This window comes from Dama dama, chromosome 20 (genome assembly GCF_033118175.1).
Source record: "Dama dama isolate Ldn47 chromosome 20, ASM3311817v1, whole genome shotgun sequence".
Taxonomy (NCBI): Eukaryota; Metazoa; Chordata; class Mammalia; order Artiodactyla; family Cervidae; genus Dama; species Dama dama.
In genome coordinates this window covers 41,881,560-41,902,303 of record NC_083700.1, presented here as the reverse complement: position 1 = coordinate 41,902,303, position 20,744 = coordinate 41,881,560, and the positions used below count along the sequence as shown (strand labels likewise).

The 20,744-nt window shown below is 38.2% G+C and overlaps 1 long non-coding RNA gene across 3 annotated transcripts in view; it reads left to right on the top strand.

Annotated features, from left to right (window-relative positions):
* LOC133040223 (uncharacterized) overlaps positions 1-20,744 on the top strand; it is a 235,311-nt gene that overhangs the window by 206,239 nt on the left and 8,328 nt on the right. For all 3 annotated transcript variants that reach the window (XR_009688925.1, XR_009688923.1, XR_009688924.1), the window contains exon 3: positions 4,929-5,047. This is a non-coding gene — a long non-coding RNA (uncharacterized LOC133040223). The remainder of the gene's footprint in view (positions 1-4,928; positions 5,048-20,744) is intronic.

The following is a 20,744-nucleotide window of genomic DNA, read 5'->3' as shown; positions in this document are numbered from 1 at the left end:
TGTCACAGCAGTGCACATTCAAAATGTCCCACTCTAGGAGTATAGTAATAATGCAAGTTTGTACCATGTATCCAAATCTATATTTTACATTGGAGAGTGACTTCTTTGTGAACACATCACTGGATTTGCAAGTCACTGTGAAATATTTTGATTTCTGGAATCAAGACATTGATCCCAGCTGATTTCTCTTTTGAACATATTTTATCTTTGTCTGTCAGTTAGCTTTATTGTATAGCAAAAGTGGATTGCCCTGGTATGAACAATTTTCTCTGTAATTTTGACTTGTAAGCAAGTCTTTTTAAAAATAAGATTTCTCTGAACTGTTATACTTTTCTTAAGCCCTAAGAATTCTGAAATTTAAATGTTAAATTAACATCCAGTTTAACATGAGGGAGATCAGGTATGCACATGCTCTTCCTTCCCTTCTGTTGTTCTTGAAGACATGCTCCTGAATTTGCATAGTAAGGCCAACCCTTCCAATTTCAGCCAATCTACTCACACACTTGGTTCCCACAGGAATCCTTTTCTCTCCTGAATCATTTCAATCAGTAAGTGAACACAATCATTCACATCCATCTTAAGAAACAAAAATCTACCAGACAAACAAAATAGAGACCTTCACTCCACAGCATCTTTAGTTTGGCAACCACCCATCTATCTGTGACTTTTTGTAGCAAAATGCTTCAAACAGTTGTGGCTGTCTCTATGGACTTTCCTTTTATTCTCTTGTCAACCCTCTTGCCCACATATGATAATTTATTTGTATTGTGGGTTGTGATTAATGACCTTCTTGTAATCATGCTCTTTGGTCTCTAACTTTGTAGTCTCTCACCCACTCTGTTTCTGGGAGGACTGGGACTTGCCTTTGCCTGTAGGATGTGAGAGAAATGATGGAGTGCCAGTTTTCAGTCAGTGTCTTAGGAAGCCTTGTGTCCTTCTGCTTTCCTTTTCTTGGAAGACTGCCACCATTCTGAAAGCATGCCAGGACAGTCCTTTGGGAGGTTAAGAAACCCTGCAAAACAGAGATGAGTCATTGTCATTGTTATACTTGAGGATATTCTAGAGCAACCGACCTCTATGGTACCCACTGGTTAATTGCAGTCACATAACCTAACCCTGTTGCGATCAGCTGAGACTGGTCCAGAGGAGCAGTAGACTTTTAAGAATTAATAGTTGTTATTTTAAGCTGCTGAGTTCTGTGGTGGTTCATCAGACAGCAATAGCTAAGCTACTATATTCCACCCTTCTGGCTTTCATTGCCACCACATTCTGAAAGTGTCGCTGTGCTTATTGAAGTCAGCAGGGCCCTCTAATTCACCACGTCCTAGAGTCAATTATCTGACAAAATGCTCCTTTTTGAAATTCTTCTCTAAGCCTTCATAATATCCTGTTTACTTGGCTTCCTGCTACATCACTGATGTTCTTCTTCAGTCTCCCTTGCTTCTTTTCGCCTCTGCCAGATCTATACATGTTGGAAACCACTGATCTGTGTGTATCCTGATTGCCTTTATAAAAATATTTTTTCTTTAGCAATATAATTCAGTTCCATGTATTCAAATACTATCTATGTGATGATAACTCTCAATTATAAATCCCCTTTTCTATATCTTTTCTCTGAATTCTAGACTTATATTTCTAGAAGCTTGTGTAGCATCTTTACAGATATGTAATAGAATTACAGTTTTAACATGGCAAAGATAGCTCTTTATTTTTTAATTTCCAATTCTTCTTTAGTTTCTTTCTGGGTCTTATCTTTATCATCCCACTCAACCCAAAAACCCAATTAACAAGTATATTGCTAGCTCTGCTTCCAAAATGCACCATGAGTGTGATCATATATACATTCTGACAATTCTTACAGGTATAATCTGACCCATCCTCATGTCTTATTTGCTCAAATTCAGTTGCCTCTTAGTTTATTTCCCTGCTTTCATTCTTAATCTATAGTCAGGTCTCTTCACAGTAGCTTGAACAGTTTTTTTAAGTCTAATGACATAATTACTTTGCTTAGACTCCTCTGATGGCTTTCCATGCCAGTAGGGGGGAAAAAAATCCAAACTTCTTGCCTTATTTTCTAAAACCCTCTCTAATCTGTTTAAAGCTATCTTCTCTCGTCTCATATCTGACCATTTTCATTTTTTTTTTTTTTCACTATTCTCATTTCTTGTTCAGTTTCTCAGTCATGTCTGACTCTTTGCAACCTCATGGACTGCAGCACGCCAGACTTCTCTGTCCTTTACCATCTCCCAGAGCTTGACCAAACTCACGTCCATTGAGTTGGTATTGCCATTCAACCATCTCATCCTTGGCCGTCCCCATCTTCTGCTTTCAATCTTTCCCAGCATCAGGGTCCTTTCCAATGAGTTGGCTTTTCACATCAGATGGCCAAAGTACTGGAGCTTCAGCTTCAACATCAGTTCCTCTAATGTGTATTCATTTACTCCAAGTTCCCCTCTGTCTTTGAGTCTCTGCACTTGCTGTTCCTACTTCCTGGAATTTTCTTTAGTATGTGTTTCATAGCTGGTACTTTTTTCAACCTTCCAGTCAGATTAAAATGTCATATTTTCAATTTTAACTTTAATTATAATATTTAATAATTACATTTATTTATTATTCACTTTGCCTTGGACAGTGATGTTAATTTCTGGTAGTCTTTGTAGCAGCTCTTAGGAATTCATTGTTTTACATTTATCATAACAAAAAACTTAATGTTTTATTTTTTATGAAAAAATTTACTTTCATAATAGGTTTTGAGAGTCATCCTTGCTCAAATAGCTTGCTTCTATAGCCCCCAATTCATTCTCTAAGATACCACTTTTATTTATTTTCTTTATACCATTTATTTATCTTCTAGTTCTCATATAAAAGCAGCTTATTTATTCATTTCTTATGTGGTTAATGTCAGACTTTCTCCATCAGAGTTCAGCATTCCTGAAACTAGACTCTTGCTTGCCTTGTGATCTGCTGTCTACTCTATGTCCAAGACAGTACCTGGCACTGAGTGGGTGTTCAGTAAGGATATGCTGAAAGAATGAAAGCATCTGAAGTGGAACACTACTATGAATGCATCAAAATATTGAATCTTGCTCTTAGTTCAAAAATATTGACAAGCACCCATGATATATTTCCAAATCCTTAGATCCTTTAAATGTGTAAAAATAAGGTACTACAATGGATTAAACTTGTGAAATCTCTTTATTAATGGCATTGATCTAGTCATTGACTTAGCTTTTGTATTAGCCAGCAGAAAGGCACTGATGTGAAAATACAGGTGTCCATTGCCCTGGCAGCTGGCCTTTCACTAAATTGACTTTCCAAATGCCATGCTCTAAGTTAGACTGGTTTGCAACATATGCAGTTAAATTGTGTCATGAATGGGCTACACTTTTCAGGTTTGCATGTCTGTGATATACCAAAGAGATGCTACATACAATGAAAGATTTTATTTAGGAATGAAAATTTATGTTTTCAAATGAGAAATGTTCCTTTCATAGAAATATTAAAAATGTATCCTTTAAGATTCAATTTAAGCATTACCTTTTCTGGCAAGCATTCCTTGATCTTTTAGGAAATGCCAGTCACATCTTCTCCTTGGGTATCTAATGGCTGAGAGTGTTGACTGCATTGAAATTTTAATTGCTGATTGAAGAGACTGCTTTTTCCCACTAAACCTTGAGGCCCTTCAAACAGATCCCACACCTTCTTCTTGAATGCAGATCATGATTTTGGCATCTTTAGTCAGTTTACAAAATAAAGTAAGTTCTAGCAAATGTTTATTGATTTGAATTAAATAAATATCATTTATGATATTTAACATGTATATTGGGTTGAATTGCTACTTAATAATTTTATGTGAATATTTAAGCTTGGCTTCAGAATGTGAAGCTTTGGAGGTAGAAACAACGTATTATTGTTGTTCAGTTGCTCAGTTGTGTCTGACACTTTACCACCCCATACAATGCAGCATGCCAGGCTTTCCTGTCCGTGACCAACTCCGGGAGTTTGCTCAAACTCACGTCCATTGAGTTGGTGATGCCATCCAACCATCTCATCCTCTGTCATCCCCTTCTCCTCCTGTCTTCTATCTTTCCCATCATCAGGGTTTCTCTTATATTTATCTTAGAGAATAGTACACTACTCTGCATATGGTAGTGATGCTCTCTCCCCCACTAGATTCGGGATCTACCCAGACTAACTACCTCCTCTGGGATTAGGGGAGTTGGTAGCCAACTTCCACTTAGGGTTTTGCATTAAATCTCTATCTTGACTGCTGTCTTGGTGAGCTGACTGGATAATATGAAAACTTCACAAACTTTTAAGAGGAAGCATAGTTAGGATAGTTTCATGACTTTGGGCATTTTACTTAATCTCATTTTTTAATTGGTACCTAACTCATAGAGTTCTTACAAGGATCACATAAAGTAGTATATACAAAGTACATGACATGTTCTGACTGTCTGGTTCATATTAGAATATAAAATTATTAGGTATTATTAACAATAGAAATAATGTTTTTATTCTTGTTGCTATTATAATTATTACTCTGAGGCCTACATCAGAGATCAGTCTTTACCTCCTATTTTCCATTTTGCTTAGGCCACCAGATCTAGGGCCTTAAATGCCAGGCGGAGCCAACAGATTCTAGGAAAATGTTCAAACTGGGTAGAGTTTTCATCAATCTATGTTAGACTAATGGAAATACTTCTTTCCTCCTCCCACTGAGGGTTCTACACTCAATCATGAGCAAGCACCTTTAAAAATGACACATTTGTGTGTTCTTTCCTCTTTTGACTTTATGTATCAGACATACAATTTGGTCTGGGAAGGTGCTAGCTGAGAGCTAGAAGGTTAAAGTAGCACCTAGTCAATAAATAAAAACACTCACTGAGGGAAATACATTTTATTTGTGTTGATGTTTTCCTTTACAGAAGGAAATCCAGTGGAATGAGCTGGCTCTTCAGGAATAAATCAGTAGAAAGAAGGTACAACTTATGAGAAAAGCAAGTAATGGATTGGGAGCTGTGGTAAGCAGATTCCTGAACCTGAGGTAAGAAATCTCCTTAGCTACCTTGGGTGTAAGTCTCCAAAATATATAAGAGCTAAACTAACTGATTTGAAAACCCGAGAAGTCAGTTTTTTTTTTTTTTTTTGAGAAGTCAGTTTTTAATCACACAATACTAGACTAGGAAAAGGCAATGGGGATTTCAAAAATTTTGAAATTTTTAAATAAATTATACCCAGATCTTAGGGAGCACAAAATAGTGTTTTTCAGGTATTCTTTCTTACAGTTAAGGTTAGTAGTTTTATGATTATTTTAGTCCTTACTGAGGAAGCAGGCAGTACAACTTTCCCCTCTATTTTTTACTTCCCCTTCTTTTCAATTTTACTGTTTTCTCAGAGAATTTCTATACATCAGTTCATTTCATTCACTCAGTCATGTCCAACTCTTTGCAACCCCATGGACTGCAGCACTCCAGGCTTTGCTGTCCATTACCAACTCCTGGAGCTTACTCAAACTCATTTCCATTAAGCCAGTGATGCCATTCAACCATCTCATCCTCTGTCATCCCCATCTCTTCCCTCCTTCAATCATTCCCAGCATCAGGGTCTTTTCAAATGAGTTAGTTCTTTGCATCAGGTGGCCAAAGTATTGGAGTTTCAGCTTCAGCATCAGTCCTTTCAATGAATATTCAGGGCTGATTTCCTTTAGGATGGCCTGGTTGGATCTCTTTGCAGTCCAAGGGACTCTCAAGAGTCTTCTCCAACACCACAGTTCAAAAACATCAATTGTTCAGCGCTCAGTTTTCTTTATAGTCCAACTCTCACATCCATACGTGACTACTAGAAAAACCATAGCTTTGACTAGATGGACATTTGTTGGCAAAGTAATGTCTCTGATTTTAATATGCTGTCTAGTTTGGTTATAGCTTTTCTTCCAAGGAGCAAGCATCTTTTAATTTCTGTACATAAGCCTTTACAATCCACTGATTATTCAATTCTTATTGGAGTGAATCAATATATTCAACCTATTTGTCTCAGTTATGGAAAAACAGTATGTAACACTTACCCTCAGGAAGATGATAATAATTATGGTGTAAAAAGTCATAAAAAGTGCAGAAGTGAACTTTAACTTTTTGCTGTATCTTTCTGTTAAATCTTACTTAATATTAATTTAGGCTCTATATTCAACAGAAAAATGGTCAGGTTTAGATACTAAAATTATTACATTACAAACCAAGGAACAGTGGCTATATATTTTTTTCCAGTGGGGATATATTGATGGAAATTTCCCAAATTTAGGGCTTCCCTGATAGCTCAGCTGGTAAAGAATCTGCCTGCAATGCAGGAGACCCCGAATTGATTCCTGGGTAGGGACGATCCCCTGGAGAAGGGAAAGGCTACCTACTCTAGTATTCTGGCCTGGAGTATTCCATGAACTGTAGAGTCCATGGGTCACAAAGAGCTGGACATGACTGAGCGACTTTCATTCCCAAATTTAACTGACTATGTTGTCAAATACAGTTGACTCCCACTATGTTATTATTTATAATTATGACTATTTATAATATAGAAAGACACTCTTATATTTGCTTGATGGACAAGTCAATCTATAATTTGCAAATTAAGTTCTCCAAAGTTACAATGTTTTCAAAATTCCCACTGTGCTCGTTACTTATTCCAGGCAACTGGTACATCTATTTTCTCTCCTCTTTAAAATGCTATACTCTTTGGTTGTTATTTTTAATCTTCCTATTCTAACAATTTTGAAACCTCAGTCCTTTCCATAGATAGAAAATATATCAATCAATTACAAGTAAATAAAGAATATATATGACCAGATCATTATTATAGACATGAAGTAGAAGGCCATCATTAAAGATGGTGTGCCAGGAATATTTGAGAGTACATGTTCCAGCCTACAATTATAGACTCTAGAAAATAATTTGGGTCTTTCTTTGGAAATATCCTATAGTTGATAAATCTGAAAATATCTGGAGTATTAAAATTTTTTCTTATAACATATTAGCATGTTCTGGGGATTTGGATGTTGACATCTTTGGGGACCATTATTCAGCCTACTATAGAAAGGAATACGCACAATAATTACAGAGATGATATGATTGTCTATGGAGATCAAATTGCCAACATCTGTTGGATCATAGAAAAATCAAGAGAGTTCCAGAAAAACATCTATTTCTGCTTTATTGACTATGCCAAAGCCTTTGACTGCGTGGATCACAACAAACTGTGGAAAATTCTGAAAGAGATGGGAATACCAGACCACCTGATCTGCCTCTTGAGAAATCTGTATGCAGGTCAGGAAGCAACAGTTAGAACTGGATATGGAACAACAGACTGGTTCCAAATAGGAAAAGGAGTACATCAAGGCTGTATATTGTCACCCTGCTTATTTAACTTATGTGCAGAGTACATCATGTGAAACACTGGGCTGGAGGAAGCAACAGCTAGAATCAAGATTGCTGGGAGAAATATACCAGACCAGAAAAAATGCTGGTCTGGTATTCTCATCTCTTTCAGAATTTTCCACAGTTTATTTTTCCACACAGTCAAAGGCCTTGGCATGGTCAGTAAAGCAGAAGTTGATGTTTTCCTTGAACTCTCTTGCTTTTTCAATGATCCAACAGATGTTGACAATTTGATCTCTGGTTCCTCTGCCTTTTCTAAGTCCAGCTTGGACATCTCGACATTCACAGTTCACATACTGTTGAAGTCTGGCTTGGAGAATTTTGAGCATTACTTTGCTAGCGTGTGAGATGAGTGCAATTGTGCAGTAGTTAGAGCATTCTTTGGCATTGCCTTTCTTTGGGATTGGAATGAAAACTGACCTTTTCCAGTCCTGTGGTCAGTGCTGAATTTTCCAAATTTGCTAGCATATTAAGTGCAGCACTTTCACAGCATCATCTTTCAGGATTTGAAACAGCTCAACTGGAATTCCATCACCTCCACTAACTTTGTAGTGATGCTTCTTAAGGCCCACTTGCCCTTGCATTCCAGGGTGTCTGGCTCTAGGTGAGTGATCACGACGTTGTGAATATCTGGGTCATGAGGATCTTTTTTGTATAGTTCTTCTGTGTTTTTTGCCACCTGTTCTTACGTTATCATGTTAGTTACATATTATTAATTAGTCCATGTTTCCTGAAATTTAAAGTTTATACTTTTTTTTTCATTTATTTTTATTAGTTGGAGGCTAATTACTTTACAATATTGTAGTAGTTTTTGTCATACATTGACGTGAATCAGCCATGGATTTACAAGTATTCCCCATCCTAATCCCCCCTCCCACCTCCCTCTCCACCCGATCCCTCTGGGTCTTCCCAGTGCACCAGGCCCGAGCACTTGTGTCATGCGTCCAGCCTGGGCTGGTGATCTGTTTCCCCCTAGATAATTCTGTTCTCTCGAAACATCCCACCCTCGCCTTCTCCCACAGAGTCCAAAATTCTGTTCTGTACATCTGTGTCTCTTTTTCTGTTTTGCATATAGAGTTATCGTTACCATCTTTCTAAATTTCATATACAAGGCTTTTATATTTAAATAACATCAACATTTATTTGAGAATGTGGGAGGGGTTTTGGGTGTCAGAGGACCTATCTAAACACACTATCTAGGCTGAGCTTATTGTACTTATATCTTAAGTATATGCATACAGTCCTGTAAGACTAATATCAGTGGTAATCTTACTCCAGGTAAGTAAAATAAGGCTCAGAGAAGTGAGTGATTTGGCTGAGGCCAGCCAGTTAATAAGTTGCACAGTTAAAATTGGAACCCAGCTCTTTTGATACTTAATCCAATACTTTTGTTACTACATCATGTAGTCTATGAGGTAAGACTAGTCCCAGAGATGGTGATGACTCCTGGTGCACGGCAGGATGATGCTGTGGGTGGGAACTAGCACATACAGCTCTCTTTCAATGTTTAATTGGCTCTTTCTTCAGGGTTTAGTTTTTTTTTTTTTTTTTTTTAATTATGAAAGTATAGCACATTTACAGGAGACTTGGAAAATACGGAACAAGGTTACAAATAGTTCCACTATATATTACATTTTTTAAGTAGGTAATTATGATTTTTAATTGGAATTTCAATATCAAACTCTCAAAACTAGTAGAATGGATATTCAGAGAAGTAGAAGAATATAGAAGACCTGAAAATCACTGTGAACCAATTCAACATAATTAAGATTTATAAATTTTCACACAGGATTAGGATACAAATTCTATTCAAGTTCCCATAGACTATAAACTAGGAAACACTGGAACATATCTAGGGACATAAGAAATGGTACAAAAATTTCAAGGTCTAAAGGTATTGAAATCATATAGAGTCTGTTCCTTTATCACTGTGGAATTATGTTAGAAATCATTATCAAAAGATATTTGAAAATAACCCACGTATTTTCAAGTGCAATGTGACATTTACCAAAAGATCTTTGATTTAGACATCTAAAGCCTCAATAAGATTATACTGAAAAAAAAAAAGAGTGATTGCAGAGAAGAAAACATTTAAATGAGAAACTAGTATCAAAATGAGATACTAATATTAAATATACTATAAATAAAGTCCCATGTATTTGGAAATTAAATATCCACTTTTAAATGATAGGTGTTTCTAAGAAGCCATAACAAGGAAAATTAGAAAATATCTGTAACAGAATAAAAATGAAAAGAGAATTTACCCGAATTGTTTCATGTGCCTGAAGCTCATCAATGCAACTAAATACAACATGCAATCTTGAATAAGGTATGAAAGCAAATAGTGGACACTAGCATAAAATTTTGTGAAATTTGAACTAAATCTATACTTTAGTTAATATTATATCACTTGTTAATCCTGGGTTTTTTTTTTTTTTTACAACATAGTGTTGCTTTATATCCTCAGAATCAGATTAGAAGTCTTAAGCCTTATTCAAGCTTTTAAAAAGCCACTAAGATAACACATTTTCTAGACTTTTTAGCAGTAATACTAGATGCCAAAATACATGGAACTATATGAAAGTTTTGAGTGAATATAAATTAGAAATCTAGCATTCTAGTCATACTAAGTCAAACAAGTGGAATAAAAAATATCATAATTTTTTTAGCTAGTCAAAATGCATACGTTTTCTAAAATATATATTGTATTATACATATTACTGTATTATGTATTACACATATTGTGTGTATATATACATATTATGTATTATACATATTGTGTGTGTATATATATACACACACACAAAGAGAAGTTTTTCTACTATGTTTGATAAAGGCTTGAGAAAAAACAGCAGTGACAACAACAAAAAGGGACTGAGGAATTGGAAAACATAAACTAAATGAAATGAGAGAACTGAATACTGTTGGGGTCCTTTAATGGACCGGAACCTGGTGGTCCGGAGTTGACGATGAGAAAGTGAAAGAAGGAAAGAGGCTAATATTCCCTAGGTTACGCAGCCGGCTTTCGCGTTCCAGAGAATCAACTAGAAATGGAGAGAGAGAAAGGAAGATACGGGGACCCAAGCTCTGATGGAACAAGGGTGCTTTATTGGATTCTGTAAGAGTATATATACCAGTAGCTTCTTTAGATAAAGCTCAAGAGACCAGACTTTACAAGTTTACCAAGGAAGCAAGAAGCAATAGAGGCCATAAGGCCAAGAGGCAATCCATATCAAAAGAGGGTCGTAAATAGTTACTTTTCACCGTTTGGAAAAACTAAGGCAGGAAATGAATGGATTCCTCAGCCCAGGGAGAGACTTGCCTCTCCTCTTAATTCTTGAATATTCAGGAGTTAGTAAGGAACTGAGGATTCTTGACAGATCCAAAACAGCACACAGGAAGCCTCCTGTTAAATGCTTCCTGACAAACACAAAATAGAAAAAGTGGAACATACTAGATGAAAGCAAAAGATCATCATATAGTCTGGTTGTTTTTAAACATGGCTACTCATTCAAAACACATCTGGAGCTTTATAGAAGAATAGCAATACCTGTGCATTTGTATTTTTCACAAAGTTCCAAGATAATTCCGTTATGCATCTGGATTTTGAAAAGTGATTATAAGTTTTTCTGTTAAATGGTAGTTTTAATGATATAGAATTCTGTTAGAGATTTCTGCTGACCAGAAATCATTTGATTGTAAACTCATTTGAGTGAGGACTTTGTGGAATCTCTTTTTGTCCATTTCCAGCCAGCCTTGCTGTTGCTCTGTCAGGCCAGGACACCCCTTCTGTTTCTTCTTTTTTCAGAATATGTGAAGTCTTTCTAGACCATAGAGTAGAAGTCCTGGATTGCTTTAGCTATTTCAGAAGGATACAGTGTGATTGAAGGATTGTTAAAATGTAGTTTTAAATTTATTTCTACTTTAAATTAGATAAGGACATGAGTATATTCTGGGAAAAAAATTAAAAGAGAAAAACAGCAGTATCTTCTGAGGTCCTTGTTTACCATATGAGGGGGGTTTCCATCTATTTACTTACCAACATGCCTTACTCTGTTTTTCAGCTTTGCTGCTCACGTGCCTCTCTCTAACGTGTAGAAGTGAGCTTTAAATTCCTGTATGTAGTCATACTTCAAGGGAAAAAATGCTCTTTTTATCGGGGATAAACTACAAGCTTATTTCCCTAGGCTTATCTTATTAATATTTGATGGCATTTACCTTCAAAGTGACTTTGCACAGTTGCCCAGGAGTGTTTGCACAAAGGAGGCTTTCTAATGCAAATCTGACTGTATTGAAAGTTTAAAATTTGACCCAAATGAGACTGCCCTCAAAGTCAAATATTAGCCATCAAAGCACTTATTCATTTTTTCATGGATTGATTTGTTTTTTAATTAAGTGTACGTGATAATTGATTAAACAAATATTTTCCAAACACCCTATGGTGGTTATTAGCACTGGTCTAAGAGCTTATAATTCAGTAGGGGGTGGTGAGATATTGTAAAAACACCACAAGATTTAAAAAGATTGTGCTGTTGATAGAAATGCATTACAAAAAGGAAGGAAGAGTGTACCCCTCAGCCAGTCTCTGGGGGGTGGGGGGGTGCCACACACTGCTCCTTAAATGAATCAAAATTATAGTTAAGTATTAACATAAAGAACTGTCTTCCAGACTTGCATTCTGCAGGAAAGGAGGCACCTCATGCACTTTGGCAGAGAGATAAACTAAGCTATGGTGAATGGTAGCAGCAGCAAAAGGAAGGTAGATTCTGTCATTCTTTAATAAGGTTTGGACTATTTAAAAAAGAAAAAGAAATCCCAAATTTGAAATACAGCATTTGAAATGCTGTACTGGTCACAATTTTTGTCTAGTGAAAAGTAAGGATTTTTTAAAGGGTTATAGGATTTGTATAGGAGAAAAAAATATTCAAGATCTATGAAGGGATTTCAATGTTTTCCCAAGGGAATAAAACATCAAGATTCTCTTTGTCAGTTGAGATGATAATTTTTAGAGTATGGGACATGCAGTTCTATTAGTGATGGAAGGACTGATTGCCTTGCCACTGTGGCCCAACAATGACAATATAAGAGTAAGGAGTCGATAAATGAAATTGGTGAGAATGACATGCTCTTGGAAGACTGAGGAAACAGCAGAGGAGGCAAATGCAGGAGTTGTTGATTAATTGTACTGGAAAAATGAATAAGCTACAAAAAAGTGAGGATGCGGAAGATGGTTTTCTAAGAGGAAGTAATTCCTATACTGAAAAACATTTATTGAACCATTATTGTGAGAAAAATGTACAAAATTATGGAGAGGATATAAAGGATCATAAACTTACAATTTAATAAAGTATAAATCCTATGCACAAAAAGGAGAGATAATAATTAAAGATCATTTTAATGATTACTAAAAATGTTCATAAGGGGATTTCTGTATAAGGTTGTGTAAGATTGTCATTTTAAAGACCTAAATATTCAAACTGCCATTGTCAGCTTCTTTCTAACAATCCTTTTAAAGGTGATTACTTTTCTTGCAAAGGAAGTTTGGTTATATAAAAATCACACTCTTAATTTTTTTTGGCATAGTCATTTTTGCTTCATGACATTAACAGTCCTGAAAACTAGAGTAAATTCAATAATTTAGTTTAACTCAGAGATTTGGTAAGTATATCATATTATCTAGTTGTCACATTCTTAAAGTTGATCTTTAGATGTAGTTATGCGATTCCTTGATTCCTCTTTTTTTAAAATTCACCCACATCTTACAAATCCCATAGTCTTTATTTCCCAAAGAATCCTGTACCACTCCACTTGATTTCATTTCAAACATTTAGCCTAAGCTACCATCATCATCCATCTCCCCTGGACTGTTATTAATAAAGCTTCCTACTAATAACTTTCATTCCAATCTTGAGCCCTAAATCCAGCCATCCATATGAGCCACCGACCTTTCTGAAAGGGATATTATATAGTGTCATTCCTCATCTGCAACTCCTCAAGGGCTTCTCACACTAACCATTGTCGCGGAGCTCTCTGACCTCATCACCTACCACTCCCTTTCTTTCTCCCCACACTCCAGCCACATTAGGTATCCATGTACTTTTCTTGAATTTCAAACACACTGCCTCTCAGAGAATTTGCACATCAGTTCCCTCTGCTCAGAATGCTGATCTCCCAGGTTTTCATGTCTAGTAACTGTCATTCAGATCTCAGCTACAACCCATCTTCTCACAGGGGATTTCCCTGTGTGTGTTAGTTGCTCTATCATGTATGACTCTTTGCAACCGCATGGACTGTAGCCCACCAGGCTCCTCTGTCCACGGGATTCTCCAGGCAAGAATAGTGGAGTGGGTTGCCATTCCCTTCTCCAGGGGATCTTCCTGATCCCGCGATCGAACCTGGGCCTCCTCCATTGTAGGCAGATTCTTTACCATTTGAGCCACCAAAGAAGCTAGATTTCCCTGATCTGGTCATGTTCTAACACAGTATATTTTGTACTTTATTCATATTTCATTATCTCTTTCTGAAATTATCTTTCATTTGCTTACTTTATTATCTTTGTCTTCAATTAGAACATCAGAGTTCTTTCTCTTTCCTCATGGTTTTATCTCTAGAACTTAGAATGATACTTCTGTCTTGGTGAACACCATCATCAGTGAATGCTGAATTACAGTTGAGGTATTTTCTTCCTACCCATCTTCTACACATGAAGGAAAATTTACAGTTGTGTCTTGATTTCCAAGGGTTAATAAGGAGAATTAGTTTCACCAGAATTACAGTTTAACACACTCCTAAGCTTACCATGGAGTAAAATTTCTATTACAGTCTTGTGGGAATCAGCTTATGTTTCTGAAGTTCAGTGTCCATAAGATGAAACTCATCCATTGGTGGTAAAATTAAAATAGCCTTCCAAAGCAATTAAAACAAACAAACAAATAGGAAATGCAAGAGACAGTTCCTAATAAGTTGTAAATGTGTCTAATACAATGTGCTCAGACACTCAGTCCTGTCCAGACTCTTTGTGATCCCATGGACTATAGACTTCCAGGCCCCTCTGTCTATGTAATTCTCCCAGCAAGATTACTGGAGTGGGTTGCCATGCCCTCCTCCCCAGCACCACCTAGTAAGTGAGTTAAAATGGCAGAGTAGAAGGACGCGCACTTAGTGCATCATCTTCTGCAAGAACTCCAAAACTGCAACTCACTGCTGAACAACTATCGACAGGAGAATGTTGAATCCCACCAAATAAAGATACCCCAAGGCCAAGGGCAAAGGCAAACCCCCAACAAGGTGGTAGGAGAGGGGAAATTTCATGTAGTATCAAGCCCATACCTGTCAGAGATGCTCAGAGGGCTCAAACAAAACCTTGTGCATACCAGGACTCAGAGAGACCGCAGAGACTGAGGTAGACCTGTCTCTGAGTGTTTGAATATCTCCAGCAGAGGCAAGGGTCAGCAGTGGCCTGCTGCGGGTCAGGGGCTCTGACTGCAGCAGATGTGGGAAGCACAGCATGTGGCACATGTCCTCTTAGAGGAGGTCACCATTAGCCCTGACACAGAGCCACCGAACTGACAACCCACAAACTGGAGGAAAAATGTACCAAAGAGGTTCTCGCACTGTTATGAAAGTTCTAGGACCCACAGTAGATTTCCCAACCCAGGGATCCAGCAAAGGGACTGAGAACTCCCAGGGAATTTCAGTTTGGAGGTGAGTGGGATTTGACTATAGAACTTCCACAGGACTGGAGAAACAGATTCCTGGTGAGCACAAACAAAGCCTTGTGTGCCCCAGGACCCAGGAGAAAGGAGTAGTGGCCCCACAAGAGACTGAGCCAGACTTGCTTGTGAGTGTCCAGATGTCTCTGGTAGAGGCCTGGGTCAACAGTGGTCTGCCGCGGGCACTGAATACAACAGTGCTGGCATAAGTCCTTTTGAAGGAGGTCGCCATTACAGACATTAACTCTACCATAGTTTGGCCTCAGGCCAAACAACAGGGAAGGAACACAGCCTTGCCCATGGGAAAAAATTGAATTAAAGATTTACTGAGCATGGCCCTGTCCACCAGAATAAGGCCCAGATTCCTCCACAACCAGTCCCTCCCAACAGGAAGCTTCCATAAACCTCTTGTCCTTATCCTTCAGAGGGCAGACAGAATGAAAACCACAATCACAGAAAACTGATCAAACTGATCGCATGGATCATAGCCTTGTCTACTCAATGAAACTATGAGCCATGCCATGTAGGGCCCCCCAAGAAAGACAGGTCATGGCGGAGAGTTCTGACAAAACATCCACTGGAGAAGGGAATAGCAAACCACCTAGTTATTCTTGCCTTGAGAACCCCACAAACAGTATGAAAAGGCAAAAAGTATGACCCTGAAAGAGGAACTCCCCAGGTCAGTAGGTGACCATCATGCTACTGGAGAAGAGTGTAGAAATTACTCCAGAAAGAATGAAGAGACAGAACCAAAGCAAAAACAGTGCTCCGTTGCGGATGTGACTTGTGATGGAAGTAAAATCCAATGCTGTAAAGAACAGTATTGCATAGGAACCTGGAATCTTAGGTCCATCAGTCAAGGTATATTGGAAGTGGTCAATCAGGAAATGGTAAGAGTAAACATTGGCATTTTAGGAAGCCATGAACTAAGATCATGGCATCTGGTCCCATTGCTTCATGGCAAATAGATGGGGAAACAGTAGAAACAGTGACACTTTATTTTGGGGGGCTCCAAAATCACTGCAGACGGTGACTGCAGCCATGAAATTGAAAGACACTCCTTGGAAGAAAAGTTATGACCAACCTAGATTGCATATTAAAAAGCAGAGACATTACTTTGCCAACAAAGGTCCATCTAGTCAAAGCTCTGGTTTCTCCAGTAGTCACATATGGATGTGAGAGTTGGACTGTAAAGAAGCTGAGTGCCGAAGAACTGATGCTTTTGAACTGTGGTGTTGGAGAAGACTCTTGAGAGTCCCTTGGACAGCAAGGTGATCCAACCAGTCCATCCTAAAGGAAATCAGTCCTGAATGTTCATTGGAAGGACTGATGCTGAAGCTGAAACTCCAATACTTCGGCCATCTGATGTGAAAACTGACTCGCTTGAAAAGACCCTAATGCTGGGAAAGATTGAAGGTGGGAGGGGAAGGGGATGACAGAGGATAAGATGGTTGGATGGCCTCACTGACTCAATGGACATGATGGACATGAGTGTGAGTAAGCTCTGGGAGTTGGTGACAGACAGGGAGGCCTGGCGTGCAGCAGTCCACGGTATCGCAAAGAGACAGACACGACTGAGCGACTGAACTGAACTAAAATGGACTGGAATGGGCAAATTTAACTCAGATGACCATTATAACTACTACTGTGGGAAAATATCCCTTAGAAGAAATGGAATAGCTCTCATAGTCAACAAAAGAGTCCAAAAACTAACACGACAAAAACATGCTCTTTTCCATCATAGGGAAGTGTGTTAGTTGCTCAGTCATGCTGGACTCTTTGAGACCCCATGCACTGCAGCCCACCAGGCTCCTCTGTCCATGGGATTTTCCAGGCAAGGATATTGCAGTGGGTTGCCATTTCCTTCTCCAGGGGATCTTCCCGACCCAGAGATAGAACCTGGGTCTCTTACTTTGCAGGCAGATTCTTTATCGACTGAGCTGCAAGGGAAACCCTCATCACAGGGAACTGAAATGCAAAAGTAGGAAGTCAAGAGATACCTGGAGTAAGAGGCAAGTTTGGCCTTGGAGTACAGAATGAAGCAGGGCAAAAACTAGCAGAGTTTTGCCAAGAGAATGCACTGGTCATAGTAGACATCCTCTTCCAACAACACAAGAGAAGACTCTAAACCTGGACATTACCGGATAGTCAATACCAAAATTTGATTGATTATATTCTTTGCAGCCAAAGATGGAGAAGCTATATACAGTCAGCAAAAACAAGACCAGGAGCTAACTATGGCTCAGATCATGAAGCTGATTGCCAAATTCAGACTGAAATTGAAGAAAGTAGGGGAAACCACTAGACCATTCAGGTATGACCTAAATCAAATCCCTTATGATTATACAATGGAAGTGACAAACAGATTCAAGGGACTAGATCTGATAGAGTGACTGAAGAACTATGAACAGAGGCTCGTGACATTGTACAGTAGACAGTGATCAAGACCATCCCCAAGAAAAAGAAATGCAAAAAGGCAAAATGGTTTTCTGAAGAGGGCTTACAAATAGCTGAGAAAAGAAGGGAAGAGAAAGGCAAAGGAGAAAAGAAAAGATATACCCCTTTGAATGCAGAGTTCCAAAGTATAGCAAGGAGAGATAAGAAAGCCTCTCTCAGTAATCAATGCAAAGATATAGTGGAAAACAATAGAATGGAAAATACTAGAGATCTCTTCAAGAAAATTAGATACCAAGGGAATATTTCATGCAAAGATGGGCACAATAAAGGGAAGAAATGGTATGGACCTAACAGAAGCAGAAGATATTAAGAAGAGGGGGCAAGAATACACAGAAGAACTGTACAAAAAAAAGATTGTAATGACACAGATAACCATGATGGTGTGCTCACTCACCTAGAGCCAAAACATCCTGGAATGCAAAGTCAAGTGGGCCTTAGGAATCATCACTACAAACAAAGCTAGTGGAAGTGATGGATTTCCAGCTGAGCTATTTCAAATCCTAAAAGATGATGCTGTTAAAGTGTTGCACTCAAAATGCCAGCAAAGTTGGAAAAATCAGCAATGGCCGCAGGACTGGAAAAGGCCAGTTTTCATTCCAATCCCAAAGAAGGGCAATGCCAAAGAATGTTCAAAGAACTTCACAATTGCACTCATCTCACATGCTAACAAAATAATGTTCACAATTCTCCCAGCCAGGCTTCAATAATGCGTGAACTGAGAACTTCCAGTTGTTCAAGCTGGTTTTAGAAAAGGCAGAGGAACCAGAGATCAAATTGCCAACATCTATTGGATCAATGAAAAAGCAAGAGAGTTCCAGAAAAACATCTACTTCTGCTTTATCGACTATGCCAAAGCCTTTGACTGCGTGGATCACAACAAACTAGAGAAAATTCTTCAAGAGATGGGAGTACCCTATCTCCTTACCTACCTCCTGAGAAATCTGTGTGAAGGTCAAAAGCAATAGTTATAACTGGACATGGAACGATGGACTGGTTCAAAATTGGGAAAAGTACAGCAAGGCTGTATATTTTCACCCTGTTTATTTAACTTATACACAGAGTACATCATGCAAAATGCTGGGCTGGATGAAGCACAAGCTGGAATCAAGGTTGCTGGGAGAAATATCAATAACGTCAAATGTGCAGATGACGCCACCCTTATGGAAGAAAGGGAAGAGGAACTAAAGAGCTTTTTGATGAAAGTGAAAGAGGAGAGTGAAAAAGTTGGCTTAAAACTCAACATTAGAAAACTAAGATCATGGCATCTGGTCCCATCACTTCACGGCAAATAATTGGAGAAATAGTGGAAATAGTGACAGACTTTATTTTCATGGGCTCCAAAATGACTGCAGATGGTTGTTGCAACCATGAAATTGAAAGACATTTGCTGCTTGAAAGAAAAGTCATGACAACCCTAGACATCTTATTAAAAAGCAGAGATATTGCTTTGCAGACAGCTTGGTCTAGTCAAACCTATGTTTTTTACAGTGGTCATGTATGGATATGAAAGTTTGACCATAAAGAAAGCTGAGCACCAAAGAATTGATCTTTTGAACTGTGGTGTTGGAGAAGACTCTTGAGAGTCCCTTGGACTGCAAGAAGATCAAGCCTGTCAGTCCTAAAAGGAATCAGTTCTGAGTATTCATTGGAAAGACTGATGCTGAAGCTGAAACGCCAATACTTGGGGCACGTGATTCAAAGAAAGGACTCCTTGGAAAAGCTCCTGATGCTGGGAAAGATTGAAGGCGGGAGGAGAAGGGGATGACAGAGGATGAGCTCGTTGGCTGATATCACCGAGCAATTTCTGGGAGTTGGTGATGTACGGGGAAGCCTGGGGTGCTTCAGGCCATAGGATCACAAAGAGCTGGCTATGCCTGAGTGACTGAAATGAGTGACTGACCAACTGGTAAGCTCTCTAATACAATATGAAACTCTAAAATCATGAAAATGAATTAGTAAACATCTAACCTTTAAGAGTCTTTTATATTATGCACGATATGCAACACATATGAACTTAATTATATCTTTTCTTTTTAAAGTAACTTTGTTAGATTTAATATGAAAGCCAACTGTGAATTGAAAGTGCACTATAAGCAAAATTTTTGCTTATTCTGACAGCAATTTTGAATTTTATTTACATCTATATTGAAATAAATTGTATTTAAATCTATAACAATCACTTGTTTGATTACCTGCATTTCTGCTGGGTACTCTGGGGGTCTGTTAAAGCCCTGTTGACCATTGTGGTATTTATCATGAGCTTCTCTGGGCGGGAAGTAGAAACTTGGATCAACTTCACTGAAAAGGAAATTTGTTAGTCACAATACCAGAAATTTCAGGAGAGTTTCATGAATATTTCTCTCTCTTTGTTCACCTCTTAGTTATACTTGTCTCCGCTTTCCTTTAATCTCAGCATCCTTATCACCTACTGATGTTGAGCTCCTTCTAGTCAGTTAATAAAGGCTGAAGCTCCCCAGAGGGATATTCTCCTAGCATCATTGACCCTAATGGAAAGAAGAAGGTCTAGCTTATTCCCATAACTTATTCATTCAATTGCCTGACATTCGTTTAACCAATATTTATTGAGCCTTATTTCTGTCAGGCTAACTTCTCAAAAACTCCTAATTTTTAGAGTCCTTGTTTAGACAATTTACCTCTTCCTAGCCAGAGGAATAGGGTATGTTTATCAGCCGTATTATGCCAAATGCCTCTATCTTGACTGAGAAAATAGAGTATTGTTATTTATATGATAAATAAAAAACAAAGGGACATGTTGTTCCCAGTTATAGAAAGATAGGAAATGTGCTGGGCAGACACAAACTCATAGCTACAATTGTTGTTGTTTAGTTGCTCAGTTGTGTCCAGCTCTTTGAGATCCCATGGACTGCATGCCAGGCTTCCCTGCCCTTCACTATCTCCCAGAGTTTGCTCAGACTCATGTCCATTGAATCAATGATGCCATTCAACCATCTCACCCTCTGCTGTTCCCTTCTCCCATCTTCAATCTTTCCCAACATCAAGGTCTTTTCCAAAGAGTTGACTCTTCACATCAAGTGACCAGAGTATTGGAACTTTAGCCTCATGACCAGTCTTTCCAATGAGTATTCAGGGTTGATTTCCTTTAGGATTGACTAATTTGATATCCTTT